At 34.3% G+C, this 8,273-nt stretch overlaps 1 pseudogene; it reads left to right on the top strand.

Annotated features, from left to right (window-relative positions):
* Nucleotides 1-1,537: 1,537 nt before the first annotated feature.
* On the top strand, nt 1,538-6,396 carry LOC104868816 (annotated as a pseudogene).
* Nucleotides 6,397-8,273: the final 1,877 nt, after the last annotated feature.

Below are 8,273 nucleotides of genomic sequence, written 5' to 3'. Positions count from 1 at the left end.
AAAATTCACTAAAATGTACTTCCAAAATATGAAATGAACATTATACTGTTTAAATATGTCATATAAAATATTTTGTTTTAATCAGAGCACTAACCATTGCCATGATGCCATATTCATGGAGAACCTTAAGAATTTCTTTTTTCATTTATAACAGGATGAATTCTGACTAGGTCAACAAAACCCAATACACTGAAAATAAAACCAGGTGTGAGTAACTTAAAAAAAATAAATTGTGCCAAAAGACATTATCCAATTTTGTTTCAGAATTTCAAGAAATTTCAAGATTATTTAGTCATTAGAAGTCCAAACCTATTCAAATCAGTTAATTTATGTCTTTTTCCCTAATTTAAAATCAATTTATAAGAGATATATAAAAGATACATAAAACTAGAGATATAGCCCTTCAAGTTACATGAGAAAATGTTGCTTAGCAAAATTTCTATGTGACATTCATGTAGTCTTTGACATTACTCCGCAGGTAACAAAGTACAAATGAACATCAAAAATTTAAATTTCATCTAGGGTTGTAAAGAGCAGGGAGGAAAAGAAGAAGATATAAAGAGGAGTAAGATGAGATATGTACAAGAATCAATTCTCCAAAATTAATGTATTCATTAGATATCACAAACATATACTAGTAAAATAGTGTTTTGAAAGAAATTTCATTTTCATTCTTTTGGGCACACAGTTTGATGGGGAGGGCCTGAGCTAAAGTCTGATACAATTTGACTGAAATCTCACTCTTGCCAATTGAAGAGTTATATAACTGATATGGTTTGAATGTTTATATCACTCCAAAATTCATATTGAAACAATTATCAATGTAACAGTTTTGAGAAGCTGGTTTTCAAGGAAGATTAGACCATGATTATCTGTCCTTGTGAATAGACTGATATTTTATTAAAGTGTCTGAGGGGGAAGTTCATTTCTTCTGTCTCCTCTGCCATATAAGAAAGTTTTTGTCCAGCTCCAAATGATGAAGAGCAAGACACCACCCTGGACACCAAGAACAGCTTCATGTGACAGTAAACATGCCAGTGCCATTATCTTGAATTTCACAGCTGTGATTACAGTGAGAAATGAATTTCTATTGTTTTAAATTACCCAAACTCTATTATTTTGATAGAGCAATACAAATAGACTAAGACAGTAACCTTAAGGAAATTAATGAACTTTCCCATTATCTGATCCAAAAAATACTATGACAAGCTTCTACATAAAACTTTCAAGTATCTCAGTTTTGCTACAAGTGAAATTATGTTGTGCAAGCCAGGCATTCTTTTCTCAAAATCCAGAAAAAATGATAGAACATATTACACGTTACCTTCTCAGAGCACTTTTATTTCTCAAATTTGAAGCATTCATTTTAGTATAGCATTTAAGTTAATGTCACCTCAATTATTAACCTTAGAACATTTAGATATTCCTATAAAATCACATATATAGAGAAAATTCAGCCAATATTTAATGAATATATGTGGTTCAAGTGCTGAGATATACACTGAAGGATTCATAAAAATGAGAAAAACTAGGAACCATGGTTTTTCCATATTCCAAGGAGGAAGGAGGAAACAATCCTGATAAATTGGTATAAGTGACTGTAGATGAATATGAATCTTTCTATTTGGTAAAATCCCAGGAAATTAATAAAATGTTTCAGTTGCAACATCAGGACACTAGAGCAGCACTAATGAAAATAAAAATCCAGCCTCAAATATGAGCCATATATGTAATTTCAACTTTTCTAGAAGCCACACTTTAACAAAGAAAATAGAAAAGGTAAAATTAATCTTCATATGATTTTATTATAATATATTGCTGCATAATATTAAAATAGCATTACAATATATTCAAAATATAGTCATTTCAATATGCAATCCACATAAAAATCACTGAGATATTTTATTTTGATTTTATTTCAATATTTTGGACTCTCTGAAATCTGCTGTGCATTTTTCACTTGCACCCTGTCTCAGGTCAGACTAGACACAATTGAAGTGCTCAATAGTCATGGACCTTCAGTAGCTAAGAGTCTCACACAGCATACCTCAGAGCATGGGTATAATAGCTTAACACATCCAAAAATAGAACCTCCAGCCAGGAACATAAATCTTTAGGAAGCAATACAAAGTTTTCATCAATTAGAGTTTATTCACAGTGACTACATTGGAATTGAGTCTGGTAGAATGGAGTAAGAATATTTTAGGAACAAATGTCCACAGACTACAGACCCAAACATTATGTTCTAAGTCAGTCACTTGTACAACAAGATTTGTTGCATTTGTAACACTTTTCCAGTAAATGTATTTGCATCTTATATGAAGCAAAATCAATAATTTTGTTTGTAATTATAAACTCTAACATTAGAGGTATCTTGGAGTAACAAAATAAACTTGGAGAATTAGAAAAGAAGATATAAACCTCCATGGAGATTAGGGAAGAGCACATAGGTAAAAGTCGGACTGTAAAATAAACTTCAAGGATAGGAAGGAGTTGGTGAGTAAATGTGGTATAAAAGGGTTTATTTTAGCTTTCTGCATCCATACTTATCATTTACTAAAAATAACCAAACTATATGTAATAAGAAAAACCCATATCTGAATAGATGATAATCAAGAATCAATGTCTTCTTTCATCCTGCTGCCAAGTACCTGGGAAAAATGCTTAATATCTCCATATGTCATCTCACTTCTATCCATAGGGTTAAATGGTTGGATTGGATTATATATCTTTAAAGACTTTTTTCAAAAGTTTAAAAGACTTGAATGGGATGAATTCTTACAGCAAATCTCAAACGCTAGGGTTTGTTTTGCATTCTGGCTAATAAAAGGCTAGGAAAGTATCAGACCAAGTAGAATTGAGAACAAATGAACCCAGAGTCATAGTGTAAACACTGAATTAAACTTTTGTCATAGAAAATGAGAATAAATGCACAATATCATTAAACTATAACACTGATCTCCAGGAGTTTAACTTCTAAAATTGGCTGATGCATAGATATCATTGGGACTGCCTAACATAATTTAATTAATAAAGTTATAGGAAAAATTCATAAAGATCAAATATATCTGTTGTTTTATAATTTTATACTATAGAACCCATAAATGTCATGATGACCCAAAAGTTTTTGCAAATTCAAGGCTAAAGATTTAAAACATACTTGACTCTTAGATTTCAGCACAAATATATCATTATTTTAGAATTATATAAATCAACTAGCCCAAATTTAAACTGATAAACTTGAAGTGTTTAAACTTTAAAACTTTACTGATATCCTAAGTTTCCACTCACTATTTTGTTGTCTGTTGACATCTGTGCCTTATCTACACGGAGCAATATCTCATACCCATAATGAAAACACATGGAGAAAATAAATTAAACAAAAAACCTGGCTGAAATATACCTCTTAAGAAAGTGTGATATATAATATTAATATTAATGATCTATGTGAAATAGGGAAAAAGAGAGAGGAATGGAGTCCACATACTGTATGACCATCTATGAAAAGAATGGAGTTCGCATACCTTATGATTAGTCTTAGAGGTTTTTTTTTTTATAACACAATGGAGTGCTACTCTGCCATAAAGAAGGATACACCTAAGACATTTCTAGGTAAATGGCTGCACCTTGCGACCATGCTCTTCAGTGAAATAAATTGGACACATATGTTTAAGTGTTGCAAATGGATACATACTGAGGATATACTCCTAAGTGAAATAAATAAGTCACACTTGTATAAATGCTGAATAGTCTCTGGTGTGAAAAACCATAATAGCACATAAGATCCTAATGGTATAATTGACAATGTGAAATAGGAAGAAAGGGGCTATGGTGTAGCAGAAGTGGAAAGGCTAGGGGAAAGGAAATAAGGGAAAAGAAAAAAAAACATGAGAAAATGAAAAAAATGGAAATAAAGTATTTGTAAATAGGGAAGGGAGGAGGGGTAAAGGGAGGGCAGAACAAGGGGAAAAAATGAGAACCAAGACCTGTCATGTAAAGGTACAAGATCCCAATAATGAATGTCACTGTACTGTATACCTAAAATGTTCCAATAAACACAATGAGAAAAAAAAATCAATGTTGCATCACTTCCCTGGCATGAGAAGCCAAAAGTGTAAATAAGGACCAAAATATATACTTAGATATTGGAAATGGGAAGAAAATGTCCAAATGAGAAGGGGAACAAGGGTGAGAGCAGGAGGGAAGAAAGGACGGGACAAGAAAAAAAGAGAATAGAAAAAAAATGGAAACAAAGCTTTTGTAAATAAGAAGAGGAAGAAGGGTTGAAGAAAGGAGAAGGGAACAGGAAATAAAAAAAGATATATCATGCACAGGTATAAATTCCTTATGATGAATATTATCATTATGTATAGCTAAAATGTACCAATAATTTTTTTTAATTTTAAAAGGAATGTGTTGGTTTCCATTTTCACCTGATTTAAAAAAGAAATGATAGGCCACGCGTGGTGGTGCACACCTGTAATCCCCACACTCGGGAGGCTGAGGCAGGAGGATTGCTGTGAGTTTGAGACCATCCTGGGCTAAATAATGAGTTCCAGGTCACTCCCAACTATATAGTGAGACCCTGACTCAAAAAAAAAAAAAAAAAAAAAAAAAAAAAAAAAAAAAAAAAGACAAGTATAAATACTGAATAGTTTCTCTAGTGTGAGAAACTGAAAATGTAAATAAGGATTAAAATGTATAATAGGTAATGTGAAATAGGAAGAAGAAGGACAAAGGGGAAGGGGAAATGGGAGGGGTAGGAGAAAGGAAAGAAGGGAAAGGAATTAATATGAGAAAATGAAAAATAAGGGAAACATAGTCTTTGTACATAGGGAGGGAGGGGTTGAAGGGTAGGCAGGGAATGGGGAAAAAATAAGAACCAAGATTGATTATATAAAGGTATAAATTTCCAACAATGAATGTCATATTGTATACATTAAATGTACCAATAAAATTAATTTTAAAAAATAAAATAAAAAAGAACTGATATTTCATTGCAAAATAAAGATCCAATAAAAGAAATCTGACTCTTAAAGTCACATTTTCTATTATTACGCCACAGAGATCTTTGAGATTTGGGATTTGGGAGCCTGGGATTTAGCTCAGTAGGCCTGCTTCACAAGCCCAAGGTCCTGAGTTTGATCTCTGGCACCAAAATTACTAAATAAATAATAAAATAAGACTTGAAATATTACCACGTGTGTTTATAAATGCATGTATGCAAAAATAAATTTATCTAAATTAATCTTACATTCATTATCGTGATTGTCTAAAGAAATCAGTGTATTTTTCCCTACTACACAGCACTATGATTCATTGTTGTAATCATGAAATGCAGCACCAAAGGACAAAGGGGTAGTGCCATGTAGAAGACTACTATATAAATAAGTGAATTACAATTCCTGACTTGTTTTTTATTCTATGAAAAAGTGTCATTACATTGTCTATGACATTATAAACTTGAAGTTTAAATATCTATCTTCTCTAAAAAATTTTTGTTTGACTCTTCCAGGTATTACAGTCCCCTAGGGTGCCCTGGGCCATGAGAGTTAGTTGGGAGCCCTCTGCCTTTGCTAAACCGGCCCTCCTTCTTTGCACCACAGCTGGTAGGGCTGGCAGGAGCTCCCGCGCCCACCCGACCACTGGAAGGCCTGGCCCTGGAGGATGTGAAGCTGGAGTTCCCCTGGATCCCACAGTACAAGGACTATGCAGAGGAGTGAACCTACCCTTTGAAACAGGAGATGCAGGAAATATTACCTGGATGGTTCTTAGGCCCTTATTCTTCTGCTATGAAAAGCAAGCTACCTATACTACAGAAACATGGAATAACTCATATAATTTGCCTACAACAAAACATTGCAGCAAATTTTATTAAACAAAATTTTCAACAACTATTTAGATATCTAGTCTTGGATACTGCAGATAATCCAGAGGAAAATATAATATGTTTTTTCCCTATGACTAAGAAATTTATTGATGGGAGCTTACCAACTGGAGGAAAAGTTATTGTCCATGGAAATGCAGGGATCTCCAGAAGTGATGCCTTTGTTACTGCATACATTATGGAAACCTTTGGCATGAAGTAGAGATGCATTTACTTATGTGCATGAAAGATTCTCTATTAATCCTAATGCTGGATTTGTCCATCACCTTCAGGAATATGAAGCCATCTCCCTACCAAAATTAACAATACAGATGATGTCACCACTCCAAATAGAAAAGTCCTTATCTGTTCATTCTGGTAACACAAGCAGTTTAAAGAGAACACATGAAGAAGATGATTTCGGAAACATGCAAGTGGCAACTGCACAGAATGTCCAACTCAATAGTAATGTTATAGTGGGTGTGAATTTCTATTGGAAAGAGAAAATACTAAAAATGATAATAATGTAAAGTGGTAAAAACAAGTAGTTTCCTTTCAGTTACATGTTACTTCCAGAAATGCTTCTCTGCAACATTAAGAAGATGTTGGACTTCTGCAATAGATGGCATTGATGGTTTTACTTTTTAAAAAAACTTTACAGTTTTATTATAAACTAAGAATTTTGGACTCTCAAAGAGTTATTCTTGCAATAATGCACTTTTAATACTTGAAATTTGTATGATATAAAGTTATAAATTTAAACAAAATGCAAGTTGGGGGATTTGTTTATCAATTTTGGGTAATTTATAACAAAAGAATTTCCTAGGGTTTGCTACAAATTCATTTTGTATTCTATATATTACATTTTAAAAATAATTTTACAGTTATATTTTATGATGGAACCCAACATAACAGAAGTGCAGGAATCTGCCATTTTCTTAGTGTAAGATAATAAACTAATGACCATTTTTTTAAACTACTTGATCCCATGTTAATTAGCTATCTTTATTTCTACTTAATCCAGTTAATGTTTCCTTTCTATTATCTTCTTAATTTGTTCATTCTTTAGGGGAAAAAAAGGTTCAAAGATCTTTTACTTTATAGAACAAGATGCTCAAAAACAAAGGTAGTATTAAGATTTTCAAGTGACTTTCTTTTTTCTTTCAAAGGGCATAAATTTCTGGGCTTTTGACAAGGTCTTGCATATAGCCCAGGATGGCCTCCAACTTGTATTCCTCCTGCCTCAACCACCCAAGTATTGGGATTACAGGATAGAAGTTCAGGATAGAAATCTTGATACTGATTTCTTGCACGGCATATCGTCAAAACAGGACTGCCAACTTGCTTGTTTGCTGTCCTCATCTCTGACATTTGTCCCACTACATCGAAGGGGCTTTCTGCAGTCCCTCCCCAGCAGTCCCATTTGTCTGGCAGTAGCTTCCACCCATGCAACACCACCACCTCACAAGTTTGTTTGGGTTCATGGGGGGAGGATCTGCTGTTATCTTTCTGATGAACTCAAGGGCATTGGGAACTGCAATGCCAAGGTGGCTAACAGAGTGTCAGACCCAGCAGTGACTTCCAGGACCTGACACTGCTCCCAAAGAAAAGTAGAAGCACCAACTGGACTCTGCTGTAACAACAGAGGCAAAGGTCCCAAGGGGAAGCATACACACTGCATATGGAGACTCCCTTGGCCAAGGTTTCACCTGAGCTGGAGGTTCTCACTAAATTTTCCAGCCTGGGCTTGATTTTGGAATCCTCTCTGCCTCAGCCTCCTCAGTGCTGGGATTACAGGCTTATGTCACTGAGCCCAGTTTCCTACTATTGGTGATGGTTTCCACTGCGGAACTCAAGAAATCAGAGAGCATTGGGCCCCACTGGACTGCTGTGCCCCTGCGGCTCTGCCTACCTTTCCACAGTAGCGCCACCAAAAGTCTCCTCAGCTAATGTCCCAGCACCACCTTCTCGGCCATAGCCTAGGCTCTCTCTCTTTTTGCTTTTTGGAAGCAAACTGTTGTTTGTTCTTTCTCAGTTGCCTAGCTGGTTTTGCCTTTTGTTGAAATGGTTTTCAACAGACTATGATAAACCAGTCTTTTTTAAAAAATGTATGCTCTACTAAACTGGCTGAGTTTCACTTTTTAATGAAAAAGTAAAGGAGAACAAAAATAATTACTTTGCACAGATGCTGGAAAAATTAAAGAGTATATAAAAGTGCTTGCTATAACATCTGGCACAAACTAGCCTAAAGAATTATAGAAATTTTATGTTAAAAATGGAACACAAGAAGTTCTTTCTTTCCATCTTTATTTTCATTTTTATTTGGCCATGTTTGCAATACGTAATAATTACATTCTTCATCTCCTGCCAGACCTCCTTGACTGCACCTGATCTCATCTGATTACAT

The sequence above is a fragment of the Fukomys damarensis genome, unplaced genomic scaffold (genome assembly GCF_012274545.1).
Source record: "Fukomys damarensis isolate Sample0158 unplaced genomic scaffold, DMR_v1.0_HiC HiC_scaffold_16, whole genome shotgun sequence".
Classification (NCBI taxonomy): Eukaryota; Metazoa; Chordata; class Mammalia; order Rodentia; family Bathyergidae; genus Fukomys; species Fukomys damarensis.
This window is presented reverse-complemented; position numbering and strand designations above follow the sequence as displayed.